The sequence below is a fragment of the Natator depressus genome, chromosome 1 (genome assembly GCF_965152275.1).
Source record: "Natator depressus isolate rNatDep1 chromosome 1, rNatDep2.hap1, whole genome shotgun sequence".
Taxonomy (NCBI): Eukaryota; Metazoa; Chordata; order Testudines; family Cheloniidae; genus Natator; species Natator depressus.
Genome location: NC_134234.1, coordinates 21422913 through 21442084, shown reverse-complemented (window position 1 = coordinate 21442084; position 19172 = coordinate 21422913). Strand labels below are relative to the sequence as shown.

The window sequence follows — 19172 nt, the reverse complement described above, 5'->3', positions numbered from 1 at the left end:
ATATATCACAATTTAAAAAAAAGTGTAATCCACTGCCAGGATGTAGCACCTCCGTTATTTTCTGCTCTTCTGCAGTGCCATTTGACACAATCCGTAGATCATCTTTCTTGCCCTTAGCACACCCTCTTTCAGCCTCCTTTTTGCAGGCTCTGGGTGGGGAAAAAAAAAGAGAAGAAAGTTATTTCTCTTCATAACAGTGAGAGAGATTTGATCCAGTATGGTTTTTGGTACAGTATTTTTACAGGAACAACTGTCCAGACCTGTAATACTGAAGGCAAATGATTTGCTGCTTGAGATGGTATAATGAGCCCTGTGGACCAATGCCCTCTTACTTTGGTTCACACAATTTCATTGGTGTGCTGGGGGTTATATAACTAAATTAAGAGCAATTGCATGCTATGCATGCATGTTATATTACTAGACACCACTTCACACTAGGAAGTATCATAGCTGGCAAGTTTCTGGCCTGGCTCAAAGGTCACCTCATGTGGTGCAGTGTGACACATACAAATAGTGAATTCTGACTCCGCCATATGAACCCTGTATTGAGGCTAGTCCATTTTCAAATGATGCTGCTGGTGATCACACGCAGCACAAAATACAGTCCTTCACCAAAGCAATAAACAAGAGCTCCTGTTAACCTTTTTTCAGAGTAACAGCTGTGTTAGTCTGTATTCGCAAAAAGAAAAGGAGGACTTGTGGCACCTTAGAGACTAACCAATTTATTTGAGCATAAGCTTTCGTGAGCTACAGTTTCTAGGTCACCACAGAACTGTATCATGTTCGTGGGAGTGCAGGGGCAGAAGGTAGCTCACGAAAGCTGATGCTCATATAAATTGGTTAGTCTCTAAGGTGCCACAAGTACTCCTTTTCTTTTTGTTAACCATTTTGTGAATTTAGTTGAGTGTTAGTTGTAGTAGTGTGTAGATTGCCACTGGTTTGGGTAAAATTAAAGAGGAAGATAAAATAGCTAATATTGACTCATGGAGGCCAGGTTCTGTCATCTTTGCCCCTTGTCAAATAGTACTTTACACTGCAAATAATCCCAATGATTTTGATGATAATTAGGGCCCTACCAAATTCACAGCCATGAAAAGTGTCACGGACCGTGAAATATAGTCTCCCCCGTGCAATCTGGCTATTGTAGGGGGGTTGCAATATAGCCACCCTTACTTCTGCACTGCCTTCAGAGCTGGGTGGCCAGAGAGCAGTGGCTGCTGGATGGGCGGGCACCCAGCTCTGAAGGCAGTGCCACCATCAGCAGCAGCGCAGAAGTGAGGGTGGCATGGTATGGGGGGGTATCATTTTTTGGGGGGTGTAGGGCCAGCTGTATGGTTGGGCACTGTGGTTGCTCCTGCCACACACACACACAGCCAGCCCAAGGCCCCTTTAACTTCTGAGCATTGGGGAGGAGCAGGGTTTGGGGCACCCTGGCCAGAGGCTCCTACCATGCGCCAGGCTCCAGCTGCTAGTCTTGGCCAGGCTGTGGAGGGACAGGACTTCCTTTTCCTCTGCACTGGCCACTCCCAGGGCTGGGTCAGACCCACCTCTGGTGCTGGCATAGAAGTAAGGGTGACATTACCATGCCATGCCACCTTCACTTCTGCGCTGCTCCCTTCAGAGCTGGCCTCACAGCCAGCAGTCACCACTCTCTAGCTGCCAGTAGCAGTGCAGAAGTAAGGGTGGCAATACTGTGAACTCCTATAATAGCCTTGCAACTCCCCTAAAAGCCCCTTTTTGGGTCAGGACCCTCACAGTTACAACACCATAAAATTGCAGATTTAAATATCTGAAACCGTGAAATTTAAGATTTTTAAAATCCTATGACCGTGAAATTTACCAAAATGGACCATGAATTTAGTAGGGCCCTAATGATGATAATAGTATATAATACTTTTCATTTGTAAATCTCCAAAATAGGCAAGTATCATTATCCCCATTTTACAGATAAGGAAATTGGGGCACAAAGAGGCAAAGTGTTTTGCCCAAGGTCAGCCAACAGGTCAGAGATAGAGTGGGAAATAGAATACAATTCTCCTGAGTCCCTGTCCATGGCCACTCTCCTCTTTGATTTCATTGGCACTGCACGTGGAGTAACAGCCACCTTTAGGAGGCCATACTGTTACTCCTAGTAGCAGCCAGCTGTCCCAAGGCTTGGCTTCTCCTCACTCCACAGTTTTTGTTTTTTAAAAAGCGTCTATATTATAGATTCCAAGGCTAGAGTGGACCACTGTGATCATATAGTCTGACCATCTGTACAACACAGGCCTTAGAACTTCCCCAGCATAACTCCTAGAGCATGTCACTTAAAAAAAATCAATCCTGACTTAAAAATTTTCAGAGATGGAGAATCCACCGTGACCCTTGGAAAGTTGTTCCAATAGTTAATTACTGTCACTGTTAAAAATGTACATCTTATTTCTAGTCTGAATTTGTCTAGCTTCAGTTTCCATCTGTTTGATCATGTTATACATTTCTCTGCTAGATTGAAAAGCCCACTATTAAATATTTGCTCTCCATATGTGAGGGCCTGTGCAAGAATGATACCAGCTACTAGGACATGGCAGTCTGGCCTGGTTGTCAGGATGGTGTTCAGGAGCCAGAGGGCAATGTGCAAGTCTGAGACTAGGAGTCCGAGCTGGAAGTTGGAGCCATGGTCAGACAGGAAACAGGAGTAGGGTGACCAGACAGCAAGCGTGAAAAATTGGGACAGGGGTGGGGGGTAATAGGAGCCTATATAAGAAAAAGCCCCAAATATCGGGACTCGTCCCTGTAAAATTGGGACATCTGGTCACCCTAAACAGGAGCCAAAGGTCAGCGCTGAGTTGGGAGCCAAAGAGCCGCAGTCTAGGGTCGGAGCCAGGGCAGGCAGAAACCATGGCAACAGGATTCAGGGACTGGAATAAGGCCAAGGGCATGAGCTAGAAAGAGGACAAGGTCAAAGTCATGAACCCAGGACTAGGCCAGGAGTCAGGTAGTGGAGAGCAGGGTCTGTAGCAGCCAGGATCCACCTTGTTACACAGACAACTTCCTTCATCTCTTTCTGGCTTAAATAGTCTGGCACAATCGAGGACTCCAGAGCTCCTCCAATCAGGTCCCTGTGGGGTGGTATCTTCAGTGGACTGTAAGGCCTCAGGGCTTCCGATTCTCCTGTCACTAATAGAGCCATCGGGTGGTGGCATGGATGTGGCAGTGGCCCATGGGCCCCGGTTCAGAACCTGTGCATCCTCAAACCATGTAGGTATTTATAGACTGTAATCAAGTCACCACTTAACCTTCTATTTTTTAAGCTAAATAGATTGAGCTCCTTGAGCCTATCTAGGGTTGCCAGGCATCTGGTTTTCAACCAGAATGCTCAGTTGAAAAGGGATCCTGACAGCTCTGGTCAGCACTGCTGACTGGGCTGTTAAAAGTCTGGTCAGCAGGGCTAAGGCAGAATGCCTGGCTCTGCGTGGCTCCCAGAAGTGGCTGGCATTTCCCTCTGGCTCCCAGGCAGAGGTGCAGCCATGGGGGCTCCATGTACTGCATCCGCCCCAAGCACTGGTTCCGAAGCTCCCATTGGCTGGGAACTATGGCCAATGGGAGCTGTGGGGGTAGTATCTGCGGAAGGGGGCAGCATGCAGAGCGACCTGGCTGCGCCTCCGCCTAGGATCTGGAAGGAAATGCTGGCCACTTCCAGGAGCCGTCTGAGGTAGGTGCTGCCCAGAGCCTGCACCCCGAACTCCCTTCTCCATCCCAGCCCTGAGCCCCCTCCCACACCCAAACTCCCTCCCAGACCCTGCACTCCGAACCCCTCAGTCCCAGCCCAGAGCCCTCATCCCCAGCCCCACCCCAGAACCCCCAGGCAGAGCCCTCACCCCCCCCAAGTCCCTACCCCCAGCCCAGAGTCCGCACTTTCAGCCAGAGGCCTCACCCCATCCCACACCCGAACCCTCTGCCCAGCCCGGTGAAAATGAGCAAGAGGGCGGGCGAGAATGAGCAACTGAAGGAGTGGGGGTGGAGTGAGCAGGGTGCAGGGCCTCAGAGAAGGGGTAGCGTATGGGCAGGGCCTCAGAGAAGGGGTGGGGCAGGGGCCGGGGCAAGGATGTTCAGTTTTCTGCATTCAGAAAGTTGCCAACCCTAAGCCTATCACTTAAGAGATGTTGTCTAATTATTTATTCATTCGCATAGCTCTTCTCTGAACCATCTCCAATTTATCAACATCCTTCTTGAATTGTGGACACCAGAACTGGACACAGTATTCCAATAGTGGTGGCACTAGTGTCAAATACAAAGGTTAAATAACTTCTCCTCTTGAGATTCCCCTGTTTATGCCTCCCAGGATCGCATTAGCCCTTTTGGCCACAGTGCTGCCCTGGGAGCTCATAGTCAGCTGATTATCCATGATGCCCAAATCTTTTTCAGAGTCACTGCTTCCCAGAATAGAGTCCCCCATCCTGTAAGTATGGCCTATATTCTTTGTTCCTACATGTATACACTGTCATATTAAAATAAACATTGGTTGCTTGTGCCTAGCTTATTCAAGTGATACAAATTGCTCTGTATCAGTGACCTGTAATCTCTTATTTACTATGCTTACAGTTTTTGTATCACCTGCAAAGTTTGTTTTCTTCCAAATCAATAATAAAAATTTAAAATATCATTCGGCCAAGAATCAATCCCTGCAGGACCCCACTTAAAACACATGTTTAATGATTCTTTGTTTACAATTATATGTTGAGACCTCTCAGTTAGCCAACTTTTCAGCCATTAAATATGTGCCATGTTAATTTTATGGCTTTCTAAGTTTCTTAATCAAATTGTCAGGTGATGTAAGACATGTGACTTGACAGAAGTCTAAGTTTATTGCAGCAATAATATTAACTTTATCAACCAAACTTCTTATCTCTCTCAAAAAAAGATATCAAGTAAGTTTGACAGGATCCATTTTCCATCACCCATACTGATAGGCATTAATTTTATTGCCCTTCCCTAATTCTTTATTAATTGAGTCCTGTGTCAGCCACTCACTTATCTTGCCCCTGATCGATGTCAGACTGACAGGCCTATAATTACTTGGATCATTGCATTTACACTAGTAAAATATTGGCAGAAAATTAGCTTTCTTCCAGTCTTCTGGAACTTTTCTGGTGTACCAGGACTTACTGAAAATCAGCATTAATGGTCCAGTGCGCTCCTCAGTCAGCTCTTTTAAAACTCTTGGATGCAAGTTATTTGGACCTGCTGATTTAGAAATGTCTTACTTTAATATCTCCTGTTTACCATTCTCCTAAGAAACTAGAGGAAGGGAAAGGGTGCTGTCCTATGATATGACTAGAACAGAAAAATGTATTGAACACTTCTGCTTTTTCTGCATTATTATTGACAATTCTACCATTTCTATCTAATAATGGACAAGTACCATTTAGGATTCTTTTTGTTTGTAATAAACTTAAAAGAACTTCTTATTTCCCCTCTCTCTCCCTTACCTTACTTTGCTTCCCATATCAATTTTCTACAATTACTAGCTTCTGATTAATATACTATCAACTTCCCTATTCTTTCATTTGTTATATTTTTGTATATCTGCTTTCACTTCCCCTCCATACCAGGTTGGTTTTTTAACCAATATAGCCTTCTTCCTGATGGAATTGTGGCTTTTGGAGCATCTATTAATGTGTTCTGAAACCAGTCCCAGTTGTCATTCACATTTTTCTGATTAAATTCTTTCTCCCAGCTGATTTGGCTTTCCTCCCCAAATGTCTGTCGTTATCACCAGTTCACCTCCAACAACTGTAGTTCTAACATAGACAAGGACTGAAGAAGACCAGTATTCAAAGAAGACCAATATCCAATTGGAACTACAAGGCAAATTTAGCCAGGTGGAAGGAAATCAGTTAAATTTGAATTTAATGAGGACATGGAGGCTAAGTCTACTATTTTGTGCAAGATCCAATTGGATCTTTAATTACCACAGTTAGGCAGGATCTTGGCTTTACTTGCATGCAGGATTTTTAAAAGAACTGGCAAAGGAATTCTCTGGATCATTACCGTCAATTTTTAATAAGTCTTGGAACCCTGGGGAAGTTCCAGAGGACTGGAGGAAAGCTAATGTTCCAATATTTAAAAGGTGCATATGAGATATCATTAATGCAAATCAACACAGATTTATGGAAAATAGATCCTATCAAATTAATTTGATATCTTTTTTTAAAAAAATGAGATTACAAGTTTGATGTAGAATGCAACATTTTCATTAAAAAACTATAATGATACAAAATCAACAATGCTCCCAGCCAGCAGCCACCACCTTCAGGCCACCCAGCACTGAAGGTAGCGCCACCATCAGCGCAGAAGAAAGGACATCAGTACTGCAGCCCCCCTACAATAACCTTGCGACCCCCCCCACCACTTCTTTTTTGGGTAGGACACTACAATTACAACACCATGAAAATTCAGATTTAAATAACTGAAATCATGGCATTTATGATTTTTAAAATCCTATGACCATGAAATTGACCAGAATGGACTGTGAATTTGGTAGGGCCCTAGTTATACAGAAGGTCAAACTAGGTGGTCCTTTCTGTCTTTATAATCTATGAATCTGCTTCTCAGTCATCCGTGTGCCAAAATTAATCTGCTTAGGCATTATTTAAAAAGACAACTGTAGCAGAGCGAGACCCACCGCTGTGGCACCTCCTGCTGGTTGTCCTGGGAATTAGCTCATGTCCAGCTCCAGAGCACCCTCTGCTGGCCAGTATCTCGCCTGCCGCTGGCCCCATGTCCCTCCCGGACCCCGGTGCCCTTTACCTTGAGGTTCTGCCCCAGCAGTACCCCCACACTCTGGGTCTCCCCTGCCAGGGGAACCCCCAACCCTCTAAACCCACATTGCTTCAGTGGCTACTGGCAGTCATCAGCTAGCCCCCGCTCATTGGGGCAGACTGCAGTCTGTAATGGCCACTCATCATTGGCAAGGGTTTAGGGCCTGCTGCCTTTGCCTATCCTCGGGCTGCCCTCTGCAGCCCCAGTACCTTTTGTAGGCCTTCAACAAGGCCTGGAGCCTGGGGTTTACCAGGCTGGAGCTCCCCAGCTCCCTTTGCCCTTCCCGAGCACTGCCCTACTTCAGGTACCTTGCTCCCAGGCAGCTAGGTCCTTCTCTCTCCACTGCTAGAGAGACTCCTCTGCCTTCTGGCCCTGGAGCTCTTTTATAGGGCCAGTTGGGCCCTGATTTGGTTGGCCCCAGCTGTGGCTGCTTCCCCAATTAGCCTAGCTTTTCCCAGCCGCAGCCCTCTCCAGAGCTGCTTTCAACCCCTGTTCTGCGGGAGTGGGGCAGCCGCCCACTACAACGACATTTTCCAAAAGTTAATGTGTAGTGGTATGTGAGATACCTGTTTTGTGAATACGGAAATGCCATGGCATCTCATATTCCATAATGCAATGACTGTTGTCAAATGCTACCTTTTTAAATAGTGAACATAAAATCAGTTATGATGTGGAACATCAAGGTATCAAACTAAGGTAAAATTGCTTAATGTTCGGTATATAATATGATCTATAGTAAATCTTCCTTGGAAACAATTGTTTTTCAAATAAAGCATGAGTCCTACATGGGTGATGCAATTTTATTGGGACTTTAAAGTTTCTGGGAGAATAATGACAGGTGGTGGTACCAGATTTTATTTTGTATATAAAATGGAGGGGGAAGGATTGCAGAAAAAGAAGATAAGACTACGTTCAATGTAATCAGGAAAAAATAAACCCTCAAGAAAAATAACAGCTGAGAAACAAGTTCTTTAGGGTCTCCGATGAAGTGAGCTGTAGCTCACGAAAGCTCATGCTCAAATAAACTGGTTAGTCTCTAAGGTGCCACAAGTACTCCTTTTCTTTTTTCTTTTTACGAATACAGACTAACACGGCTGTTACTCTGACACTTGAGAGAAAACAGACTTTTGAAGAGGTATCTTTTATCTCCCTTAGATTTAGTTTAATCACTAGGAATGGAAAAAGAAGTCTCAATGAATGTTACCCTGGGGCATGCAAACAGTGAGTTTAGGTATATTGCCTATTATGGATCTCCCAGATTATTATTATTATTATTCGTGTTGTGCTATAGGTATACAACATGCTTTACAAGTTCTTAAGGCATGTTCCCTGCACGGAATTTGTAGTCAAATGTAGAGACACGCAATAGAAAGGATAAATAATTCCTTGAAAGTGTGAGCACAGACATTCCTGGAAATGAGTTTAGTATTGAAAGACAAAATGGAAGAAGTGACTTATAGGGAAGGATGCAGAGGAGAGGCCAAGTGATTGATGCGCTGGAAGACAGAGGGTGTTCCAAGCCGAGAGGATGGGAAAGAAGGATGCACAGTCAAGACTGGGGTGAAACTGAGACACATGGTTAGTTTGTGGTGGGACAGGTATATACATGAACATGGATCTCTCAAGTCCCGAGCTAGTGCTATTACCTTCAGACCCGCTCTCTTTAAAGTGCTGCCCCTTAAAGCCCCAAAGATTTTGTTGACTTTGCCATCCAGGATGCTGTGTAGGGTGGCTGAATTCTCAAGTCCTGATCTGTTTGCTTTTTGTGCTTTTGGTTTGAAACCCGAACCTACATCTGCATTATAGCTGAGACATTAGATTAGTACCCCAGCTGGAGAGTGTTCAATGGAAATTTTAACAGATGGTTTTGGGTTGCTCTCACATTTTAGATTTCAAACCTGAGCACATCTGGGTGAATTTTTCTCAGATTATTTGTCAGAGTTTTTGGTGGTATCCAAAATGCTATCGAAAATTGAGTTCTTAGTAACAAACAACTGATCCATCCTTTTCCTGCAACAGCAGATCCTTTAAAAAATGTCCTGTAAAGTATTTCAGAGATTTGAAGGTCACAATCATTACATCACTGAAAACTGTGTATGTATAACCCTTACATATACTTCAAAACAAAAGTGCTCCAAGAAAGGCATATGTAAGAGTAATGTAATAAAAAGGGCAGCATATTGCCATCGTAAAACATTTTAGAGTTTAGCACTGTGGTTTGTAAAAGCCAATCATTAGCTGTTTGTTGTCTGATTGATTGGTGATAAGAGTGATGTAAACATCAATTTAAGGAGAGTGCTGCAGAAACAGCAGCTGGTTTTATAAATCTTCCCTGTGGTTTTTGAAAGAGCATCTTTAAGCTTCGGGGTAAAGTCTGAATTTCTTGTACTGCTGCTGGGAAACATGTTTGAAGACATTAAACACAGGCAACGTTGATTGACTGGAAAAGTAAGTCACCCTTAAATCAGAGGGTTATTAAAATAATGAATTAGTTGAGAAAGTTGTGCATCTTTCCTGGGATCCTGAGAGAGGAAACTGGATGTTAATCCAGTTTACATCTGTCATGTGTAATTTACAGCTGTATGCAAATTTAAGCATGTGGAGGAACTGTTCTTTCTAATTATTTTGTTCTGGTGTCAAAGTACAGACAAGATTTTTAAGTCCTACTTACTATTTCTCCCTTGCTTTACCCCTCTGTTGTTGTTTATCTCTGTGAATGTATCACTTACCCTGTAAAGCATTTGGGGATAGTTTTTCCATGCAGTGCATTATAGAAAAACAGCGCTGCTGTTTCCTATGGCAAATAAATAACACATCTATTGTTAAATCTATGAGCGGGCCAGATTCTGCCTGTGTTGCACCTGTGTACAATCCCCTCATATCAAGCAAAACAAGTGGCTTCTGCCATTACTAGGAAGGAAGGTCAAGTATATGTGACTTTTACTGACCTCCACTGTAGAACCCTGGCTCAACAGACAGGAAGAAGGGGGCCTCTACAGCCTGAAAATGTAAGAAAAAAGACAAACGGGAAGGTAGCACTCCAATTTCTTGCACTTTGTCATAGTGATCCAGAAGAGAAATGGCATCATAATGGATGAAGGGGAAAATGAAAAAGCATCCACCAGAAACTACAAAGGAATAATTAGAGAGCAGGATTCAAACCAGCAGAGGAAATAGTAAGCAACACCATGACCTTGCTTCAGGCACTTGGATAAGCCTGATCCCAAACTCAGTGCAGTCAATGGGCGTTTTCAGTGAGTTTAGTGGGCTTTGGATCAGGCCCTTAATGAGAGGAGAGTGATTTGGATTGATTGTTTCTCTCTCTGAGGGTGAGCATGTAAATGTCGCTGAATTCCAGAAATACAAACAAGTAAAAAGACTAACAAAATCTGCAATCCAATCCAAGCTAACAGAATCTTAAGATCCATTAGAAAAGGGATAGGTAATAAAATGCCATTATATAAATCCATGGTACCCCCACACCTTGAATACTGCATGGGGTTCTGGTCACCCGGTCTCAAAAAAAGTATACTAGAATTGGAAAAGGGATAGAGAAGGGCAACAAAGGTGATTCGGGGCATAGAACAGGTTTGATACGAGGAGAGATTAAAAAGGCGGGGATTGTTCAGTTTAGGAAAGAGATGAATAAGGGGGGATATGACAGAGGTCTATACAATCATGAATGAACATAAGAACGGCCATACTGGGTCAGATGAAAGGTCCAGCTAGCCCAGTAATCTGTCTTCCAACAGTGGCCAATGCCAGCTGCCCACAGGGAATGACCAGAACAGGTAATCACCAAGTGATCCATTCCCTGTCACCTATTCCCAGCTTCTGGCAAACAGAGGCTAGGGACACGATCTCTGCCCATCCTCAGTAATAGCCATTGATGGACCCATGCTCCATAAATTTATCTAGTTCTTTTTTGAACCCTGTTGTAGTCTTGGCCTTCACAACATCCTCTGGCAAGGAGTTCCACAGGTTGACTGTGCATTGTGTGAAGAAAGTGTGTGCATTGTTTTAAACCTGCTGCCTATTGATTTCATTTGGTGACCCCTAGTTCATGTGTTAGGAGGAGGAGTAAATAACACTTCCTTATTTGCTTTCTCCACACCAGTCATAATTTTATAGACCTCTATCATATCCCCCTTAGTTGTCTCTTTTACATGCTGAAACGTCCCAATTTTATTACTCTCTCCTCATACGGAAGCCGTTCCATACCCCCAGTCATTTTTGTTGTGTGAAGAAGGTGAACAGGGAAGTGTTGTTTATCTATTCTCATAACCCAAGAATGAGGGGTCACCTAATTAAATTAATAAGGAACAGGTTTAAAATAAACACAGTGAATTACTTCATACAACATACAGTCAACCTGTGGGATTCATTGCCAGGGCATGTTATGAAGGCCAAAATTACAAAAGGGTTCAAAAAAGAATTAGATAAGTTCATGAAGGATAGGTCCATCAATGGCAATTAACCAGAATAGTCAGGGATGCTTCCCCATGCTCCAGGGGTCCCTAAACCTCTTACTGCCAGAAGCTGGGACTGGATGACAGGGATGGATCACTCGATAATTGCCATTCTGTTGATTCCCTCTGAAGCATCAGGCAATGGCCACTGTTGGAAGACAGGATACTGGGCTAGATGGATCATTAATCTGAGCCCGGAAAGCCATTCTTATCTTCTTAATGTCCATATAGCATGAGGCTCATGAGAGCTAGAGGGAGAGTGTATTCCTTGCAGAGATATCCCTCCAACCCAGACAATAGCATTGTTTACATGTATTTCATGTGTTTCATGAATGCTACACACCAGGATGAAAGCACACTGATGTCAAAGACAATGGGCAAAATTTGGTCCAGTGAGTTTATTTTTGTTTTCACAAAGGTATTTTCAACTGTTTCCAATACAACATATTTGTAGCTGATAAGCAGTGGGCAGCCTCTCACACTTGTCATTGTAAAAGTTTGTTTTTTTCCGTATCAACTAAAGCTTTATTCAAAGAACCCCTGCAGGGATTGCAACTTTTTTTTCCAAACGGAGTAAACATGGGGGTTTTTTGATGGTTGGTTGTTTTTATTCACTTTGATCTGGAAAAAAAAAATCTGAATAAATTTTGCTCAAACGTTCGGGGGAAAAAATCACCAGCAGACGGAGACCAAACCTACAAAATTTCAGCCCAGGAGGAAAAAATGTTGGGTAAGGAACTCAGGGAGAACAAATAAATCCTTTTGCAACCTTAACTATGGTTGTTGCCGTAGCCTCTGCTATAATAATACCTCAGAATACTAGTGCTCAGATACCACTCTGATGGGGTGGTGTAAAAACCTAACTACACAGAGAGACAGAGCCACTCTGCAGTGTAAATCTTCAATGGCATGCAGCGTGAACCATGGATTTAATTAATATATTGGGAAATATATAGGGAAATGAGAACTATCCTGTTCGTCCATCTTCAGGCTACCGGCCTTGGGTTACCACTCTCCCTGTCTCCTGGAGCAGGTGTACAAAAATAGGTGGAGTGCTGGCTCGGCCTTCCATCGTGCTGTCCAGTGCAGCTAAACTGTTGAGGTGATGGTATTTTGCCAGTGGTATAGGAGCAAGAGGGATGCATGGAGGGAATATGTCTGATGCACAATGCTTCCTGGGGCTACTGCTGGCATGGTTGAGCTAATTTACCACCCCTTGCTCAGGATGGTGCCTACTGGCACAATCTAGCTTTAAAGCTACATTACAGTGCAAGTTGCCCAGAAACAATTTATATATGGATTGTAAGTTCCTTGGGACTGCCTTCTTGTATTGTTTGTATGGTGCCTAGTGCAACAGGGTCTTGGTCTATGATTGGATTCCTTAGGTGCTACTGCAATACAAATAATGTTATAACCAGTGAGTTCATGGTTAAGCTTATTAGAATAATGTAGTTAGGTTCAAGGATTCCTGAGTGTGTTTAAATTTAGTTTTCAGTATTTCATAAAATACACTCTGGGTCTGATTTTGCTACTACTGCTCATGTTGAGTAGTACTTTACTGCACAATTAGTCCCTCTGATTGAAATGGCAATACTCATGGAGTAAGGGTGGCAGAATTGGGCCTTTTGATCTCATTAAACAAAGGCTGATGGGCTTGAGAGCAGAAGAATTATCCCTGGAGTGGGGTTGTAAAACTAGTAAAAATTATGAAAACAAAATGCCCTTGTCTGGATTGGAGGAGGAGATCAGTAGTAGAGGCTTTCTCTGTCTAGCGTTTGTCACTGGATATAAAATTAATGGATTGTTTGTTTTACTCTTCATTTATGGAAGTTTTGCTATATTTAGAAAATCCAGTAACATGTGTGCCCACACACAGTGAGTGAGAGAACTAATCAATCTATGCTATCAATCATTCTACCCTAATTTGGTGCCTCCTGAACTCTGCTGATTTGAATCCTGCCTCTATAACCATTCCTTGTTTATTTCAAATGGAGATTTCATACCTCTCTTTGTCCACCATAAAGTGCCACAGAACTGTGTCTTTGTCCTGGCTAAATCCTCTTTTTATGCATATATTTTTTTCCTTTTGTGACATCTTATTTCTGTATTCATCTATGATTATATGTGTGCTCCTCCTTCCTCAATTTGCTGTCTCATCTTCCACAAGGATCCTATATATTATAGGTGCTATATAAAAGAATATGCATAATTATTATTGCTGAGATTTTCAAAGGAGTTTTAGGGAGTTGGGTGCCCATACGCAACTGAATTTTAGTAGGCTGCAGGCACCTAATTCCCTTTGATTTCTTTGAATATCTCTGTCCCAGAAGTTATCACCTCATTATTTATTACCGTTAAGTGTAAAATTCTTCTAATGGCTTGCTTGGGATGCCCTGGAGTCTGGAGGCTTCTTCAGCAGTTCTTAAAGCTGAATGTTTCCTCTCTCTAATTGATCCCCAACCAAACTATGTATGTGTGATAACAAGTCAGAATTCAGGTGCTGGGCCCAGGTTCAGGAATTCAAACAAACAGGGCGGGGGGAATACAAAAGGAAAAAAAGCCAGTTTCCAGCTTGTGTAAAGTGTCATGGCTCCACTTACATCGGCAAAGCTATGCTAATTTATATAAGCTGAGGAGCTGGCCTAAGACTTTTTCATTACGAGATTTCAAGTTATTATGAAATGTTTACACATGCACAAGGAAAGCTCACATTAAATAATATAAAATACTGTCTTAAATAAGAATTACAACAATTCAACACCTGACGCTCTGATTTCATTTGCAAAAGACTTAGGGTATGTCTACACTACGAAATTAGGTTGAATTTATAGAATTCATTTTTTTAGAAATCGTTTTTATATATTCGAGTGTGTGTGTCCCCACAGAAAATGCTCTAAGTGCATTAAGTGCATTAGCTTGGCGGAGTGCTTCCACAGTACTGAGGCAAGCATCGACTTCCGGAGTGTTGCATTGTGGGTAGCTATCCCACAGTTCCCGCAGTCTCCGCTGCCCATTGGAATTCTGGGTTGAGATCCCAATGCCTGATGGGGCTAAAACATTGTTGCGGGTGGTTCTGGGTACATATCGTCAGGCCCCCGTTTCCTCCCTCCCTCCGTGAAAGCACCAGCAGACAATCGTTTCGCGCCTTTTTTCTTGAGTTACCTGTGTAGACGCCATACCACGGCAAGCATGGAGCCCGCTCAGCTAACCGTCACCGTATGTCTCCTGGGTGCTGGCAGACGTGGTACTGCATTGCTACACAGCAGCAGCAACCCATTGCCTTGTGGCAGCAGATGGTACAGTAGGACTGGTAGCCGTCATCGTCATGTCCAAGGCGCTCCTGGCCACGTCGGCCAGGAGCACCTGGGCAGACATGGGTGCAGGGACTACATTAGAAGTGACTTGACCAGGTCATTCTCTTTAGTCCTGCAGTCAGTCTTATTGAACCATCTTATGGTGAGCAGGCAGGCGATACAGATTGCTAGCAGTCCTATTGTACCATCTTCTGCCGGGCAGGCAAGAGATGAGGATGGCTAGCAGTCCTATTGTACCATCTTCTGCCGAGCAGCCATGAGATGTGGATGGCTTGCAGTCCTTCTGCACCATCTGCTGCCAGCCAAAGATGTAAAAGATAGATGGAGTGTATCAAAACAAGAAATAGACCAGATTTGTTTTGTACTCATTTGCTTCCCTCTCTCCCCCCAGGGGACTCATTCCTCTAGGTCACACTGCAGTCACTCACAGAGAAGGTGCAGCGAGGTAAATCTAGCCATGTATCAATCAGAGGCCAGACCAACCTGCTTGTTCCAATAAGAACAATTATTTAGGTGCACCATTTCTTATTGGAACCCTCCATGAAGTCCTGCCTGAAATACTCCTTCATGTAAAGCCACCCCCTTTGTTGATTTTAATTCTCTGTAAGCCAACCCTGTAAGCCATGTCGTCAGTCGCCCCTCCCTGTGTCAGAGCAATGTCAGACAATCGTTCCACGCCTTTTTTCTGTGCGGATGCCATACCAAGGCAAGCATGGAGGCCGCTCAGCTCACTTCGGCAATTAGGAGCACATTAAACACCACACGCATTATCCAGCAGTATATGCAGCACCAGAACCTGGCAGAGCGATACTGGGCGAGGAGGCAACGTCAGCGCGGTCACGTGAGTGATCAGGACATGGACACAGATTTCTCTGAAAGCATGGGCCCTGCCAATGCATGCATCATGGTGCTAATGGGGCAGGTTCATGTGGTGGAACGCCGATTCTGGGCTCGGGAAACAAGCACAGACTGGTGGGACCGCATAGTGTTGCAGGTCTGGGATGATTCCCAGTGGCTGCGAAACTTTCGCATGCGTAAGGGCACTTTCATGGAACTTTGTGACTTGCTTTCCCCTGCCGTGAAGTGCATGAACACCAAGATGAGAGCAGCCCTCACAGTTGAGAAGCGAGTGGCGATAGCCCTGTGGAAGCTTGCAACGCCAGACAGCTACCGGTCAGTTGGGAATCAATTTGGAGTGGGCAAATCTATTGTGGGGGCTGCTGTGATGCAAGTAGCCCACGCAATCAAAGATCTGCTGATATCAAGGCTAGTGACCCTGGGAAATGTGCAGGTCATAGTGGATGGCTTTGCTGCAATGGGATTCCCTAACTGTGGTGGGGCCATAGACGGAACCCATATCCCTATCTTGGCACCAGAGCACCAAGCTAACAAGTACATAAACCGCAAGGGGTACTTTTCAATAGTGCTGCAAGCTCTGGTGGATCACAAGGGACGTTTCACCAACATCAACGTGGGATGGCCGGGAAAGGTACATGACGCTTGCATCTTCAGGAACTCTGGTCTGTTTCAAAAGCTGCAGGAAGGGCCTTTATTCCCAGACCAGAAAATAACTGTTGGGGATGTCGAAATGCCTATAGTTATCCTTGGGGACCCAGCCTACCCCTTAATGCCATGGCTTATGAAGCCGTACACAGGCAGCCTGGACAATAGTCAGGAGCTGTTCAACTACAGGCTGAGCAAGTGCAGAATGGTGGTAGAAAGTGCATTTGGACGTTTAAAGGCGCACTGGCGCAGTTTACTGACTCGCTTAGACCTCAGCGAAACCACTATTCCCACTGTTATTACTGCTTGCTCTGCGCTCCACAATATCTGTGAGAGTAAGGGGGAGATGTTTATGGCTGGGTGGGAGGTTGAGGCAAATCGCCTGGCTGCTGGTTACGCGCAGCCAGACACCAGGGTGGTTAGAAGAGCACAGGAGGGCGCGGTACGCATCAGAGAAGCTTTGAAAACCAGTTTCATGACTGGCCAGGCTACGGTGTGAAAGTTCTCTTTGTTTCTCCTTGATGAAACCCCCCGCCCCTTGGTTCACTCAACTTCCCTGTAAGCTAACCACCCTCCCCTCCTCCCTTCGATCACCTCTTGCAGAGGCAATAAAGTCATTATTGCTTCATGTTCATGCATTCTTTATTCATTCATCACACAAATAGGGGGATGACTACCAAGGTAGCCCAGGAGGGGTGGTGAAGGAGGGAAGGAAAATGCCACACAGCACTTTAAAAGTTTACAACTTTAAAATTTATTGAATGCCAGCCTTCTGTTTTTTGGGCAATCCTCTGTGGCGGAGTGGCTGGTTGGCTGGAGGCCCCCCCACCGCGTTCTTGGGCGTCTGGGTGTGGAGGCTATGGAACTTGGGGAGGAGGGTGGTTGGTTACACAGGGGCTGTAGTGGCAGTCTGTGCTCCAACTGCCTTTGCTGCAGCTCAACCATACACTGGAGCATACTGGTTTGATCCTCCAGCAGCCTCAGCATTGAATCCTGTCTCCTCTCATCACACTGCCGCCACATTTGAGCTTCAGCCCTCTCTTCAGCCCGCCACCTCTCCTCCTGGCCATTTTGTACTTTCCTGCACTCTGACATTATTTGCCTCCACGCATTCGTCTGTGCTCTGGCAGTGTGGGAGGACAGCATGAGCTCAGAGAACATTTCATCACGAGTGCATTTTTTTTTTCTTTCTAATCTTCACTGGCCTCTGGGAAGGAGAAGATCCTGTGATCATTGAAACACATGCAGCTGGTGGAGGAAAAAAAAAGGGACAGCGGTATTTAAAAAGACACATTTTATAAAACAATGGCTACACTCTTTCAGGGTAAACCTTACTCTTAACATTACATACATAGCACATGTGCTTTCGTTACAAGGTCGCATTTTGCCTCCCCCCACCGCGTGGCTACCCCCTCAACCCTCCCCGCTCCCCGTGGCTAACAGCGGGGAACATTTCTGTTCAGCCACAGGCAAACAGCCCAGCAGGAACGGGCACCTCTGAGTGTCCCCTGAAGAAAAGCACCCTATTTCAACCAGGTGACCATGAATGATATCTCACTCTCCTGAGGATAACAGAGAGAGATAAAGAACGGATGTTGTTTGAACGCCAGCAAACATACACTGCAATGCTTTGCTGTACAATGGTTCCCGAGTACGTGCTACTGGCCTGGAGTGGTAAAGTGTCCTACCATGATGGACGCAATAAGGCTGCCCTCCCCAGAAACCTTTTGCAAAGGCTTTGGGAGTACATCCAGGAGAACCGCGAATGCCAGGGCAAATTAATCCTTTCACATGCTTGCTTTTAAACCATGTATAGTATTTTAAAAGGTACACTCACCAGAGGTCCCTTCTCCGCCTGCCGGGTCCAGGAGGCAGCCTTGAGTGGGTTCGGGGGGTACTGGCTCCAGGTCCAGGGTGAGAAACAGTTCCTGGCTGTCGGGAAAACCGGTTTCTCCTCTTGCTTGCTGTGAGCTATCTACAACCTCATCATCATCTTCTTCGTCCCCAAAACCTGCTTCCGTGTTGTCTCCATCTCCATTGAAGGAGTCAAACAACACGGCTGGGGTAGTGGTGGCTGAACCCCCTAAAATGGCATGCAGCTCATCATAGAAGCGGCATGTTTGGGGCTCTGACCCGGAGCGGCCGTTCGCCTCTCTGGTTTTCTGGTAAGCTTGCCTCAGCTCCTTAAGTTTCACGCGGCACTGCTTCGGGTCCCTGTTATGGCCTCTGTCCTTCATGCCCTGGGAGATTTTGACAAAGGTTTTGGCATTTCGAAAACTGGAACGGAGTTCTGATAGCACGGATTCCTCTCCCCATACAGCGATCAGATCCCCTACCTCCCGTTCAGTCCATGCTGGAGCTTTTTTGCGATTCTGGGACTCCATCATGGTCACCTCTGCTGATGAGCTCTGCATGGTCACCTGCAGCTTGCCACGCTGGCCAAAAAGAAATGAGATTCAAAAGTTCGCGGGCCTTTTCCTGTCTACCTGGCCAGTGCATCTGAGTTGAGAGTGCTGTCCAGAGCGGTCACAATGGAGCACTCTGGGATAGCTCCCGGAGGCCAATACCATCGAATTGTGTCCACAGTACCCCAAATTCGACCCGGCAAGGCCGATTTAAGCACTAATCCACTTGTCAGGGGTGGAGTAAGGAAATCGATTTTAAGAGCCCTTTAAGTCGAAAAAAAGGGCTTCATCATGTGGACGGGTGCAGGTTTACATCGATTTAACGCTGCTAAATTCGTCCTAAAGTCCTAGTGTAGACCAGGGCATAGAGAACTAGCCAAGTACTCACAGCCATGTTCTTCAAGTTAAACTCCCTTCTTTTTTTTTTTTTTTTGTCATTCAGATCCCTCTTTAGAACTTGCTTTTGCCATTATACTACAGAAAATGAACTACAGTTAAGCATCTGGTGCATTGAGAATGCTGCCTGTCATGATGACCAGCACTGTGTCATTGTTTCCTTATGCTCCCCCATCTGTCTGTCTGTGTCTACTGTTTTTCTCTTCTTTTATAGTTACATTGCAAGCATTTGGAGTCTTTTTGTTCTGTTTGCACAGCACCTCACACATGACTGGGGCTCCTAA

The 19172-nt window shown here is 44.9% G+C and overlaps 1 protein-coding gene and 1 pseudogene across 22 annotated transcripts in view; one reads left to right on the top strand and one right to left on the bottom strand.

The window, feature by feature from the left end:
- DLG2 (discs large MAGUK scaffold protein 2) overlaps positions 1 to 19172 on the top strand; it is a 1447004-nt gene that overhangs the window by 952088 nt on the left and 475744 nt on the right. The gene's annotated exons all lie outside the window — the stretch shown is intronic.
- On the bottom strand, positions 9157 to 18501 carry LOC141987762 (uncharacterized; annotated as a pseudogene).